The sequence below is a fragment of the Astatotilapia calliptera genome, chromosome 23, assembly GCF_900246225.1.
Source record: "Astatotilapia calliptera chromosome 23, fAstCal1.2, whole genome shotgun sequence".
NCBI classification, from domain to species: Eukaryota; Metazoa; Chordata; class Actinopteri; order Cichliformes; family Cichlidae; genus Astatotilapia; species Astatotilapia calliptera.
In genome coordinates, this window is record NC_039323.1 from 5,234,274 (window position 1) to 5,249,588 (window position 15,315).

Sequence of the window (15,315 nt, forward strand, 5' to 3'; positions counted from 1 at the left end):
AACCAAGACTATCAGTTAATAATAATAATAATAATAATAATAATAATAATAATAATAATAATAATAATAATAAATTGCATTTATATAGCGCTTTTCGGGACCCCTCAAAGCGCTTTACAATACCACTATTCATTCACTCTCACATTCACACAGTTCTGCATCCATGTCCAAAATGATTGATCAAAATGCTGCAAGTATGCCGACCACTGTTACTATATATAGTTTGTCATTCCCACTTTTAGCAGAAATTATTTTGCATATTTAGCAAAGCATTTTTAGAAACAAATTATTATGATTTCATTAAATCATATTCAGAATGTAAGAAGGGGCTCTCACTCTCGGACATACCTGGACTTGTTTCATTCTTGTGCATTCTATTACTGATATTGTCATATGACACCTATATATGACGTAAAACTTTAAACCAGTATTATCTGCCAAAACGGTATTGCAAAGTCTTCGTCTGAGCTCCGATTGCAGAAATTTTAAATGGCAACCAATTATGCTCTTAGGTTAGTAAAATATTTGCTGCCAAAGAAGAACACATTCACCCAACAAGATTAAAAACAGTGCACTTTGTTAAGAATGCACTATCCACATGTCTTAGCCACAGACCATAAATAAAGGATGTACAACACCCATTTACTTGTAGCCTACAAGTCTTGATATTCAGACATTCACCATGGTTGGTTGCCAGTTAGACCTAACTGCCAACTACAAAGTAGGGCTGGGCCATATTATACCGTTCACGGTAATACCGGTATAATGTTAGGCAACGATAGGAAAATGAAATATCGCGATAGAATGGGAGTAAAATGCGCATGCGCAGTGCCTTTGTTTTCAAACGCACATGGCCGATTGTTGAGTGAAACAGATGAACCAGAATTGGTTTGTAAAAATGGTGCAACTTCCGTGATGTGGAACTGGTTTGGTGTTTGTCCGTCAGATACACGACAAAGCACATTTTTTTTGCAGACCATGCAAGCGGCCGTTGTTATTGTCATATTTGTCGGACTAAGATGCTCTTAAATCTGGGAGTAATCTGGGTCCTAAACTCCGTATGCTTCAGGTCAAACAACACTGCAGCGTCACTTAGAGTTAAAAACTGTCTAAATTCTTTCATCTTTAATAAAACGATCAGCATTGCTGCTTTACCAGGTGTAACTATAAAGTTTAACTTCCAGGCATCCATGAAAACAAAAGTTATTACATTTAACGGAGTTAGAAGTTAGCAGGAAGCTAGCGGAAGTTAGCTCGCTAGTTTCGCTAGTTACCTAAGCATGATATTGCATGTTCTGACTGAGAGATTTCTGAAAAAAATCAAACGTACAGCTCTGCTATCACTTCCAACATAAATGAAGACAGGAAACTAAACAGCAGTGACGTTTGTAGGGTTACTGAAGTTGGGCTAGCTAGTATATAATGATGTGCTACGTGATCGCTAGCGACACAGCTATGTTAGCATAACATAAACAGTGAAGCTGGAGGACGAACACTAACACTTTTCCACTTATAAAAGTTAACGTGAAGGTTCTTCATGGTTAGAGACAAATGCAATCGCATGCCAGGATGCTGTAAACGGACCAAACTTCAGTCAGGAGAACAACTGAGATAATCCATCCACAATACGAGGTTAGTCATTAATATACTGCAACAACATGGGAATAGAGCCGCTGCCAGAGAATTCAACATTAATGAATCAATGGTACAGAAGTGGAGGAAGCAAGAAGAATGAGTTTAATAAAGTTTGATTTATCTGACTGCTTTGTTTCGCTTAATGTGCCTTATAATCCCGTGCACCTTACGGTCCGAAAAATGCATACTGCACACTGCAGTTTAATGTTGCAAAGCACCTATTTTTAACTTCAGTGGATATTATATATGGTTATGCTCAGGATATGTCAGCCCATTTCTACTGGAAATGCCTTTTGGTTAAACTTTCAGCAAGGAATTTGCATTTGCACTGTTACATTTTTATAAAACTTTAATGTACAAAAAAACAGCTTCTTGTTTAAGTGAAAATAAATGGAAGGTTGTCTTTTTGCGCTAGTAATGTTGTGGAGTTGTATTTTGTCTCGCATCAATTATATCGTCGGTTATATCGTTATCGCAAATTTTCAAATATATATCGTGATAAATATTTTTGGCCATATCGCCCTGCTCTACTACAAAGTAACACATACGTGGGCATGGCTAGACCACAGGGGGTCCATTTCATATTTCAAACATTAAGATCTAAAAAAACAAAACAACCCCCCCCAAAAAAAAAACAAAACAAAACCAACAACACATTTTTAAGAAATTACAGGCCAAATACAATGGACAATTACTTAACTACTCATTTAATATGGATATTGACCCAGCACTTTACAATTAATGCATTCATGCTGGTGTAAACAACATCATGAGGATTCATCTCTTTTATATTAAAAGGGCACAACCAACAAAAAAACCCGAAATGACAAGAAGATGAGGAAGAGGTTAGATGAGCACCAGCTAGTGATTAGTTATCTGTGTCTGTTTTTCTAAGGAGACTGTAGAGGATGAGTGGATGCATGTCTCTCTCATTTCCCCCAGAATAATAAGGCCTGAGGGCAAAGTAGATTTTGGACTGAAACAAAAACAACGCAAGTGAGTGAGACCGGATATCTCTGATTCTCACACAATTTGAATTATAAAACAAATTAAAATCTTTGTGCCAAAGCGTTTGCTTCTCAAATGCCACCAAAAGGGCTTGAGTAAATAAATACATTTAATACATGCACAATTCTGCACAAGTGCCGTGTAGGCTAACAAACCTGCTATCTGGGCATGTAGTGCGGAGGGATAAAATACAGTTGCGTAAAAGCAATGGAAATCTTGTGACCTGGACTGACACATCACGTTTTATTCTCAGTCGGAGCTTCTATTGTGCCCAGCAGTTCACAGGGACAGATCAATGGCAAAGACTCATGCCCTCAGGTAGCATGCTAGCCTCTCATCTCCAGCACTGTAATGATCTCTCCCACTGGGAATGGACTCAGCCAAGCAACACATTAACAGCCATTTAAAAAAAACTGGGGCTTTTCAATTGTGTCCTTAGGGTTCAGTACAAGGGGAAACAACAATTATACTCTCCAATAAAAGCAATACGACTATAGATTATTACTGTGCAATAAAAGCCAATCAGTAACTGTTTCATATGTAGCTAATGAGCCCTGGCCTTTGTAATATTAAACTTAAACTGCCAGTTACCATACTGTGAGATATGACCAAGTGATGATCTTAAATTAAAGCAATTACTTACTAAATGCCATCATAAAAACTTTATTTAAAAAAAAAAAATTAACGAAGTAAACATATTTTCAAAAATGGCACCTCCCTTTTCCTTTAGGATCTATATAATCTTTGGAATAATAACAACAACAACAACAACAACAACAACAACAACAACAGATGAGGCTACCTATGCTAATCTGTGCACCAGGCTAGGAGTGGGGGCAGGGACCCAGCTGAGGTGGTGCCATGGTTGGGGGAGGGAGAAGGGTGCAGACCGCGTGTGGTTAGCTGAGCCATAATCTCACTGTACCCAAGTGAAAAATACTCTTCCTTGTCTTCTCTCTCTCTCTCTCTCTCTCACACACACGTACACTCTTCGTCCTTCCCTCTACCCTTCCCTTTCTCACTCACACACACACTCTCCTCAGTTCTTCTGTTATAGGCTCGCCAGCCCGTAAGTGTGTGTATGCCCCTACTGGTTGTGTCCTGCACGCCAAGGGTTAAGCCCCTGCCATTTTAACGCCACTGACAGATCAGACCATTAGGGTGTTACCTAACAAAATGGAAGCCTTTAACCCTGAATCTGCCAGACTGCTTCTGAGTGAGAGTGTGTGTGTGTGTGTGTGTGTGTGTGTGTGTGTGTGTGTGTGTGCGTGTGTGTGTGCAAGTGAGAACCAGAGCCACACAGAGCCCTGTGTGTCTCCACCTGGATTCTCCCTCAGCAACATGACGACAAGGACAACAACGGTAAGTCCAGGTAAAGGAAAACAGACTTCTGTACATGATCTCTCTCACACACAGACACAGAATGGCTGTTTGTATGAGGAAGACACACTTTTTCATGTATTCTCATCAAGACCGCTAAGAAATAAGAAGTGCACATATTCTCACTGCCCACATCTCATCTGGATTTTGATAAGAAAACACAGACAGAATGTGCAATTAAATAAAAATAAATAAAGAGCAATCATTTCACACAATTAACAGAAAATTAACAGAGCCTCAAGCAACAACAACGTCGAAATCATGAAAGTCTAAGAAACACTAACATCTCAGTTAATGCTTAAGCAGTCTTCTCAAACTCCTAATCACAAAATTACTGGATACATTTTCAACCATTAATGTTTACTTTCTATAATAAAAAGGAATCACTAAATGTTTTCAAAACTCCTAGACAGGGATAATCTCCAATTTCAGCCAAATTGCTTCCAAATGGTTACTCCATAATCCTGTAAAACCAGAAGCACATACCCACATACAGAAGGAGGGCCAGGACACACGCAGACTGCTATCAGATTACATTTCTCAGAAATGAATGGTAGCAGGAAGTGCCCAGAGTACAGGGGGGAAAGAGCTTAAAGGGTGCTCAAAAAAATAAATAAAAAATACAGTGTCCCAAAATCCACAACGTGAGTGCAACATCTGTGCACAATGTTGAAGAACAACCAGGTAAATTACATTTGGGTTTTTGAGTAGCTATACTTCTGAGTTAGAAAAGCAAATCATCAGGTTTCATAAGATCTTGATTAGGTGGGGTTCAAACAACAGGAAACCACAGAAAATAAAACATTTTGAAGTATAGCTGAGAAATCAAAATGTCAGTAGGCACATTCAGGCTGCACTTCAGACATGAAAGAAAACTCATCTGAAGCAAAGATTTGCACAGGCATAGTGCACGGCAGTTACAGATTTGGTTATGTGAATGACTAGAGCAGCATCGAAAAAGAAAAACTGAAGTCTTACACAAAACACAATCACCACACTAACCTTCTCATTCATATGTCATGCATGGAGGAAAACTATTGTTTATTAGTCTTTGGAATGAAAGAGTAATTAATGGAAATGAAAATGCTATATGAATGGATATGATAGCTGATATGCCAGAACTTGTTAGCCTTGTTGATTGAATGATATAAATAAAAGGAGAAGTTCAAAAACAAGAATATGGCACCCATATCCTGTCTCTTTTTCCTGATATTCCAGAGTAACTTGTTTAGTACACAGAAATCTAAAACTAAACCAGTACAACAAGGATTTTCTACCTTTGGAAGAACAACCATCACCCTAGGGCTGTGCGATATGACCAAAATCTCATATCCCGATATAAGACATTATCGTGCCGATAACGATATAAATCACAAAAATTTAACATTTTCTGTAAATTCTGTGAATCTTGGGCAGCTCGACGTTTCCAGCTGGCCGTAGTGTACCTGGAGTCAAGTGTTTTAACCGATGCATGAAACGATACATTTTTAGACATAAGTTGTAACAGCCGCTTTTTTCTTTGTGAGTATTTATTACACAGCGTGCTGCAGGGAAAAGCCTGTTCTAATGTTTGAGTCTAAGGTTTATTTTTTAAGCACCTGACAGGCCTTTTTTGCTTCTCATCCGTAAATACTCTGCATACTCTTTCACGTGACTCCGTTTATTTTGAAAAGTCTCAACAGGATCTTGAGCTTATTTGTGAAAGGTTTATGTAGGAAATAAACAAGCGGACACGCGATGGTTTTACCATCGTTGTTGCAAACGACAACACATAAAAACAGGCGCTTGTCCGCCTGTAGTGTGGTTTCTCTTATTAGATATAAGAGAAAGACCATCAAAACAATGAAAAAAATATTGCCATAAACAGTTTATTTTACGACACCACGAAACAAACGATAGCGTAAAATGAAACGATAGACGTTTCTATATTGTCATCCGATCTCTCTCTCATATATATCCAGAAGAGCGCAGCACTGGGAACAGCTAAGATACTGCGCAGGACCCTCCTTATATCAAACAGCCCTACATCATCCAGCATCTAATTGATGGTGAAGTTTTAATTGAAGAAAAAAAAAAAAAAAAAAAGGATATAAACCACATTCACACATGAACTCCCAATTTCGTTTCGAAGAATCACTCCATGACAATGAAGTCTCAAAGTAGCACACAACAACAGATTGTCCACTTTACACTAGTCCTCAATACTGGAAATAGATGAGGGTGGTGCAAGGGCAAAGGGTGACCACTTGCTAGTTGTGAATTCAACCAGCCCATTATTATGGTGATGTGATTATTCTCACATCACCATGAATTGGTGTAGTTGGACTTTAAACTGTCTTTAATTTGCCATCTCGTACAATGTCCAGTCCGGCTGCATAAGACATTTGTGTTCACCTATGCACTTCTTTGGTAATCAGGAAATGTTCAGAATTACAGAGCATTTTTGAAAACAGCTTTCAAGACATTCAGTCAGTTTATGTGTAGCTCTGTAATGGTCAATGGTCACTAACTAGTTGTCATTCTGCAAAATATGTTTTTGCCCCCCCACCGATATCATTCGGTTAGCATACGTCTTTGACCCTGCTTACAGTGTGTGGAAGAGGGATTCAAATTCAAAATCTTTCCCGAGTTGACCCTTTCAAAATTACAGCATCAACACACCCAGAATCCACAATAGGTGTGGCGTTAAGCATGTCTGTTTGACTTTTTAAACCACACCCAGTATCTCGTCACTCTTTAGTTGGCCCCACATATTTGGTCAGATTCTTCTTTACTTGTGCTATGACAAGTCTGTTTACAGGTGGGAGGAATATCATTAAAGTACTAAATGACAGGAGGCGTGGGCTTTCACATGTAGCTGTGCAATATCATGTTGCAGTTAGGATATACTGCATACATTTTGCATTTAAAACAGCTCACATAAGTGCAAGTAATATGGGTAACTGCCCTTTTAAACATAAGGTAAACCTATCATTACCCTTTATATAATCATTTATTTTTAACCTACATACAAATACTCATAACTAAAGTGTGCCATTTTAAGCCATACTCCACCAAAAGTGTTATCCCGAAGTATCAAACACCTGACTTCTGTGAAAGACCTCCATACTAAAATTTCACTCTGGTGCCACTCCTTTATGTGACACCAAAAAAAAAAAAAAAAGCGTGACAAAGATGTTAAAGCATGTGATTAACAGTTTCAAATGGTTTTTGAATACACAGATACGACTTGCAGGGTACAAGGGTTAATCTCCTGTTTGACTGTGTTCAATTTTGACAATGTCTTCTCACTTTTAGATTAGTAGACTAAGTTGATTATTTTTCCCTTTCATTCATTGACCAGTAAGCATGTCCAAAGCAGTATACATAGTTGGAATAGACACTTTTTGGTTAAGATCTTCTTTCATGCATCTCTCATGTCTTGCCTGCCTTATTAGCTGAGTGAAGCACTTTCAGAGGTGCTAGGAGCAAAGTATGACTTGACAGTATGTTTAAGCACATGGTTTAAAAAAAAAAAAAGAAAGAAAAAAAAAAAAGAAAAAAGAAAGCCTTCTGATGTTAGCTGGCAGCATTAGGTAGGGATCCAGGAATATTTCTCCCAAAACACATACCTATACTGGCCTTTATGGACTGATATAGGATTATCTGCAAATAACATGACATTTAACCGATGTTAGTAGCATATGTTTCTGTTGCGTCACATCAATTTTATGCAGCCTGAATGTTCAAAGAGTGTGATAAGGATGTAAAAGAATGAAGTAGGAATGACACTGAGCTTCTGGGAAGATAACTTAATTTTTATGTAATGTGATGCGGGATAAGACAATGTGTGGACCATCACACAGTACTCTGACACAAATTCAAACATTTGAGAACCACTTTTACAATCATTTACCTGGTGTTACACTGTAAATTCCATCTGGTTCTTCATCCTGTTCCCTTTACAAACCCTATCCACAGATGGGACTTTACAAACCTGATCCATATCTACTAGAGAAACCTGACTCTGCAAATCATAATTTGGGTAAGTGGCCACGCTGTTCAAACTTCCACAGCCAATGTTATTAACCTTTGTTTTGATTACTTTTATGCCAGGCAGATAGTGCACTAATGAAATGACATGTACATAGAATTCACAATTCAGCCATGTGGCAGGAAGGCAGCCAGAACCGTTTGTCCCCTCTTGGACTCATGCCTTGATACAACATGTATCCAAGTTGCCGGCTGGTCTGCTTGATGCACTGAGAGTTTGAGAACTGTCACTTTAACCCTGTCCCCATAATAGAACCAGCTGTAAGAGCCAGCCTGAGAAGAAAAAGAAAGTGTATTTCATAAACTGCCTTCCTTATAATGGAAGCGGTACCCGTTTTAGGCAACATAGTGTTCATGTAGGCAATCAAAGAGAAGTATTATTTCCATTAGCAATGTTGAAATGTTACTAGATACTCTAAGTAAAAATACCAAATCCATCTTAAAGTCTTGAGAATATGATTGGTTGCAGAAGAAAAAATAAGTATTACCTAACCTTAAATTAACTTAGGGTGTTTAGTTGTGGATGTGGCCAGTCAGACAGCATGCATGTGCTACATGTAGGCAGCATCCAGTGTCTGGGAAACCCGCCCCCCCCCCCCATTAAACGCATATTACTGTAAGTGTTGCATGAATTCAAAATAAGGAAATGTGGTTGAAGCACACAGCAACACTGAAGAGGAGCAAAACTGGACGCTCTCACTCAATACCACATGGCCATGCAGTAAATAGTTATTTTTAGAGATGTTAAGTAGAGAGAGGAATATACTGAAAGGCACAATACATATCAAACCCTATTATGGAAACTGAAATGTTACATTTTAGTTTCTCACTCATCTCAAGGTTCTTTCTTCATCGTGTAGTATAAAGTTTAAAGTGGAATTAAAAAGTCAAATGGGTTAGTTTCATTAAACACAGTGCCAAACTTATCAGTCAACAAACTGTACTTTAAACTGTTTGAGTGATCTCATTGCAAGAACATATGCATGATGGAGTCCAACGCGGTAAACAAGAAATCGTTCAGTTCAAACAGTGCAGGATTCCTCTACAGAGGCCAAAGAATTCCTTAAGGCCTTTGGGTGGGAACCCCTGGCTGATATGTTGATGCCTGTTCTCCAACATCTAGCACAACTACCAGAAAGACAATTTCTTAGAAGAGCTTAAAAATATTCAGATTTATGGAGAAAAAAAAAAAACACTTTAGAAAAACAATGCAAAATTAATCTTATTGTGGCAAGCAAGCAAAGGATGCAAGACTGTCAAGAATTGAAAGCAAGATGGCAAAGGGAACTACTCCTACACCACAGGACGTGAATTTTCACTATTTGACATCTTTAACTCACTTGTGAGTAGATTACCTCTGATGACATCACTGAGACAAAAAACATAAAACAATACTTCCTGATCTTTCATTCACACAATGCTTGACGGCAGATAGGCGACTGATTCTACTGAGACTTGATAGTCTCACCAGCACTTCCTGTTAGCCGTCTCAAAATGTCTGGCCTCAAACTAAACCTGACTGACAGCTGCGATAAACTGTTACACTGGGTGATTGAGATACTATTAACAATCCTCTAAAGCTATTGACTAAGCCCATTTAAAAAACAAAAGAATCTGTGTTCATCAAATCATATATTCTTTCATATAGAATTTTTTGTTTTGTGTTTTCATTTATAATAAATAAAAAAAAAATAAAAAAAAATAAAAAAAAGCAGCTCTCATCTGAGACATTTCATGCCTTGAATTACCTCAGATGTAAAGCCACACCTTTGCCTCTCTCACTACGTAGAGATTTACGACATGCAAACTAGTACCTGCCTCTGACCTCAGCTGCACTCACGTTCTCTTGCAAGGTGAAGGGAGAGACAGCAATGGTCCACACTCTGGGTGTGTAGTTGAGCAGAAGAGCAAAAAACAATGCTTAATTTATAAAACAGGAAGCACATGAAGAGCACGCTAATCAGGCATGCCAGGAGAGGGAAAAAGTCACACAGCACATTTGTTTAAAAAAAAAAAAGGAAAAAACAAACAAAAAAAAAAATTCCACAAAAACAAGACTGCATCAGACAGTGAACAAGTGCTAGCCAATAAGAAACTAAATTAATGGGCCATCAAAATCAAAGTATTTAGATTAAACTTATTAACTTTAAACTGCATGCAGATATACATGTTTCAGTCTTTAATTTCCTCACCTCTAACACCTTTGGAATGGGATGCTGTCATCTACTGCCAAATTAAAGTGTGGATCTGTTATTTTGCTTTTGTGGCATTCAAGAATTGAGAAAAGTTATGCATTTATAGCACCAGTGAAATCAAATTGATCAAATCGCATTCATGTTCTCTCCTCCACTCTGCAATGCATCTTTGTGTAACAGTTAAACACACACATGGAGCAGAATGAAAGGAAACATGGAAATGTTGAAACAGACAGCACAGCAGAAAAGCAAAATACAGTACAGCGCTAATAATGTTGTCGTCTGGCAGCACAAACGAACCAGCTGCTAGTTAACGAGAGACACCCGGAATGGCTAACCGAAGGTCGAACGGTCCTGATCCCCAAAGAGGAACCGGTCCCCTCCAACTACCGACCAATAACCTGCCTCAGTACTACATGGAAGCTCCTGTCAGGCATCATATCGGCTAAGATGAACAGGCACATGGGTCAATACATGAGTGGGGCACAGAAAGGGATTGGCAAGAATACCAGAGGCGCAAAACACCAGCTACTGGTAGACAGAACAGTCAGCCGAGACTGCAAGACCAGACTGACCAACCTGTGCACTGCCTGGATTGATTACAAGAAGGCCTATGACTCAATGCCCCACAGCTGGATACTGGAATGCTTAGAATTGTACAAGATCAACAGGACCCTAAGAGCCTTCATCAGGAACTCAATGGGGATGTGGCGTACAACACTAGAGGCCAACTCCAAGCCCATAGCACAAGTCACCATCAAGTGCGGGATCTACCAAGGAGATGCTCTGTCCCCACTGCTGTTCTGCATAGGCCTGAACCCCTTCAGTGAGATCATTAACAAGACTGGTTACGGATACCGACTACGGAACGGAGCAGTTGTCAGCCACCTCCTGTACATGGATGACATCAAGCTGTATGCCAAGAGTGAACGAGACATCGATTCACTGACCCACACTACCAGACTATACAGCAATGACATTGGAATGTCGTTCGGACTGGAGAAGTGTAGTCGAATGGTAACAAAGAGAGGGAAGGTAGTCAGAACTGAGGGGATTGAACTACCAGAAGGCAACATTGCAGACAGAGGACAGTTACAAGTACCTGGGGATCCCGCAGGCGAATGGGAACCATGAAGAGGCCGCTAGAAAGGCTGCAACCACCAAGTACCTGCAGAGGGTCAGGCAAGTCCTGAGGAGTCAGCTGAACGGTAAGAACAAGATCCGGGCCATCAACACCTACACCCTGCCCGTGATCAGGTACCCTGCTGGGGTAATAGGCTGGCCAAAGGAGGAGATAGAAGCCACTGACATAAAGACAAGAAAGCTCCTTACCATGCATGGAGGGTTTCACCCCAAGTCCAGCACCCTGAGGCTGTACGCTAAGCGGAAGGAAGGGGGCCGGGAACTGGTGAGTGTCAGCACCACAGTCCAGGATGAGACAACGAACATCCAAGAATACATTGGGAAGATGGCCCCAACTGACTGAGTGCTCAGTGAATACCTCAGGCAGCAGAAACCCAAGAAAGAGGAGGGAGATGAGGAACCATCATGGAAGGACAGGGCCCTGCACGGTATGTACCATCGGCAGATAGAGGAGGTGGCTGATATCCAGAAATCCTACCAGTGGCTGGACAAAGCTGGACTGAAAGACAGCACAGAGGCACTAATCATGGCAGCACAAGAACAAGCTCTAAGTACAAGATCCATAGAGGCTGGGGTCTATCACACCAGGCAAGACCCCAGGTGCAGGCTGTGTAAAGATGCCCCAGAGACAATCCAGCACATAACAGCAGGGTGCAAGATGCTAGCAGGCAAGGCATACATGGAACGCCATAACCAAGTGGCCGGCATAGTGTACAGGAACATCTGTGCTGAGTATAACCTGGAAGTCCCGAGGTCAAAATGGGAGATGCCCCCAAGGGTGATGGAGAATGACCGAGCTAAGATCCTGTGGGACTTCCAGATACAGACGGACAAAATGGTGGTGGTAGACAAACAGAAGAAGACGGCCGTAGTGATCGATGTAGCGGTTCCGAATGACAGCAATATCAGGAAGAAGGAACACGAGAAGCTGGAGAAATACCAAGGGCTCAGAGAAGAGCTCGAGAGGATGTGGAGGGTGAAGGTAACAGTGGTCCCCGTGGTAATCGGAGCACTAGGTGCAGTGACTCCCAAGCTAGGCGAGTGGCTCCAGCACATCCTGGGAACAACATCGGAGATCTCTGTCCAGAAGAGCGCAGTCCTGGGAACAGCTAAGATACTGCGCAGGACCCTCAAGCTCCCAAGCTTCTGGTAGAGGACCCGAGCTTGAAGGATAAACCGCCCGCAGGGGCGTGCTGGGTGTTTTTTTTATATATAATCATCATTATATACAGTTAATGAAGGTCGCCGGTTCGATCCCTGGGCTCTCTGGCCTGGTCGTTGTGTCCTTGGGCAAGACACTTTACCCATCTTGCCTACTGGTGTTGGCCAGAGGGGCCGATGGCGCGATATGGCAGCCTCGCTGTCAGTCTGCCCCAGGGCAGCTGTGGCTACAACTGTAGCTGCCTCCACCAGTGTATGAATGTGAGAGTGAATGAATAGTGGTATTGTAAAGTGCTTTGGGTGCCTTGAAAAGCGCTATATAAATCCAACCCATTATTATTATTATTATTATTATTATTATTAAAGACTTAATCTTAAACACCTCAGTCAGATATGGAAAGTGGGAAGAATTCAGACATACAACCCTGAGAAGATGTATTGCTTAAAGTCACTAGAACAAAGACTAAGGATGAGGACTAAGAATATCTTTAATTTCTGTAACTTACTGTCTATTGTCATCATTAAAAAGGCTGCAATACCTTTTAATGTTTTCGTGATTACCATAAATTCACAATAGAACGTTAAGGATGGTCAAGTAAAATCAAGACTTCATTTGGAACCATTAAAAAAATAACCACGGGCAAAAACTGTATTCTGATGCTTTACTTTCATGCTAAACAATTCACAGATTCACAAGTGGGAAAAAAAAACTGCTACAATAAGATTAAGTTCCAGACACCAGTAAACTCCAAGGCTAACTCTAACCAAAATAAACTTAACAATGACAAAGACAAGCAAGGCACCCTGGAGCCTTGAAAATGGCAAAAGCAAAAATATATTTATGGTTGGTGGAAAATAGACATGTATCTTAAAATGGTTCAATCCCTGTGTGGCAGAATATGAGAGGATCTCGAGTCATGCCTGTCTAGTTACATCATGGGCCTTGGCCATCATAAAAGACCCCCCCCCCCACGCAAAAATAAAAATAAAAATAAAAAAATCACTAGCCAAGAGTGCCAACTGTTTGCTTGCAGTAAAAGTAGGCTACTTGCACAACAAAGGTGCAGCTTAGGAGACACACCTCAAAGTCAAGTGAAACAAAACTAACTTACCCACTGGAATAACATGACCCACAGTTCCCAGATTGCTGAGGATAAGGCCGCCTTTAAGCATAAAGTCTCCGACACCAAGACCAGGTAGCGTGACTGCGAGGCTTGATGATTAAGAAGCGTCTCACAATTATCCTCAAATGATTAAAATAGCAGGCACGCCTTTAAACGCCTGACTTCAACGGGAAATGAACGGTACAGCAACTGGAGAGTGTGCCCTTAACCTGACTGTAAGACGTTTCATGTCATAGATTAAGTGGTATGATTTTTATCTGACTTACACAAACATTCCTATTCCGGTTTAAAAGAATAAAAGTAGGCGTTTAAGTTTACCACGGTTTGGTGTGGGTGTTTGATACCAAGCTGTCGTGGACACACCAACCCGACGGAGGCATTACCGTCCACCATTACGCCTCCATAAAAAGGCTTTTCACGGTTGAGCTAATCTGACAAAGTTCTTAGATCAATGGCTCATAAAGCCATGCCCATCTGCCTTTGAAAAGGCACGGCAGGTTTAACCTTATTCGGTGGCAATACTGGTTATGATGTTCATAAACTTCAGTGACTCAACTTTGCCCAAAAGAAAAGCTGCCCATTTTCAACTAACCCACCAAACAACAACAAGCTATCGCATGCTAACGTTAACTTGGCTTGCCAACAACAACCTGTCCATCTGTCCGGCTACTAAACCAGCGGCTAACTATCACGAGCTAACAGCCCATTGTGATTATCATCAGTTTCAGAAATTAGAGGAAATAAGCTCAACCCTGCAGCCCTTGCTCCTTTGAATATTGTGGCAAAAGTGTGATTTTTGTAGCACCGATGTCTGTGCAAATAGCGATACACGACAGACAATGAAACCGACCTCGTCTCAAGTGAGCAGCTAGTGTTACAAGGCTAGCTAAGGGAGCTAAGTTAGCCTGCTAACGCCATCTCCCCGGCCACTAGTCTGATGGCAGACAGTCGCTAAATTTATTCACAAACAATCGAGCGTTAATTACATACAGAAAATGACAGTTTTACCTCAGCGTTCTGCAGCTTCAACCTAGGTGAATAAACACACTCCCTTACATTATTTACTAATATCAGTGCATCCATGTACAAGTTTTGCTGGGAAGTTTGGTTAATATTTTTGTACTTTCGAAGCTGGTGCACTCAGTACGTAAGTGTGTGTGTATGTGTAGCTGAGCGACACACATACTATTACCTTGCACGTTAGCTGAGATCAAGCTACGCTAGCTAGCTTAACTTAGGTTAGCTGAGCTAACACCGAAAGAGAAACTTCCGTCGTCGTCATGTTTTAATTGAAAATTAAAAACCCTAAATTACGTTACATACTAATGAAATAGCGCTGCGCGAACTTACAGAGTCTAGGAGGATCTTGGCTGAATTCCCCCCGTAATTTTAAGTTGTCTGTTGCGACTGTTTAGCTGGCTTCAGTGTAAAAAATCCCGGGGATCCCCTCTCCTCTGTCCGCTGCCACTCCGGCTGCCAGATAATGTAATGAGCCACCACACAGGCGGCGTCATGCTGCGTTCATACACACCTCGGAAATGCTAAGAGCTCAGAGAGAAAGGAAATGATGCGTTTGAACACACTCCACTGACGTACTGCAAAAGAGGTGAAAGTAAAAGCAATTGCAACAGAATTAT

General features: G+C 40.7%; 1 protein-coding gene across 2 annotated transcripts in view; it reads right to left on the reverse strand.

Annotated features, from left to right (window-relative positions):
* The window catches only part of gatad2ab (GATA zinc finger domain containing 2Ab), a 33,729-nt gene extending 18,472 nt beyond the window's left edge, over window positions 1–15,257 (reverse strand). The window contains exon 1 of one of the 2 annotated variants that reach the window (XM_026158579.1): window positions 15,029–15,257. The gene's annotated coding sequence lies outside the window, so the exon portion shown is untranslated. The remainder of the gene's footprint in view (window positions 1–15,028) is intronic. The other variant, XM_026158580.1, reaches the window with a different exon arrangement.
* Between the last annotated feature and the right edge of the window lie 58 nt (window positions 15,258–15,315).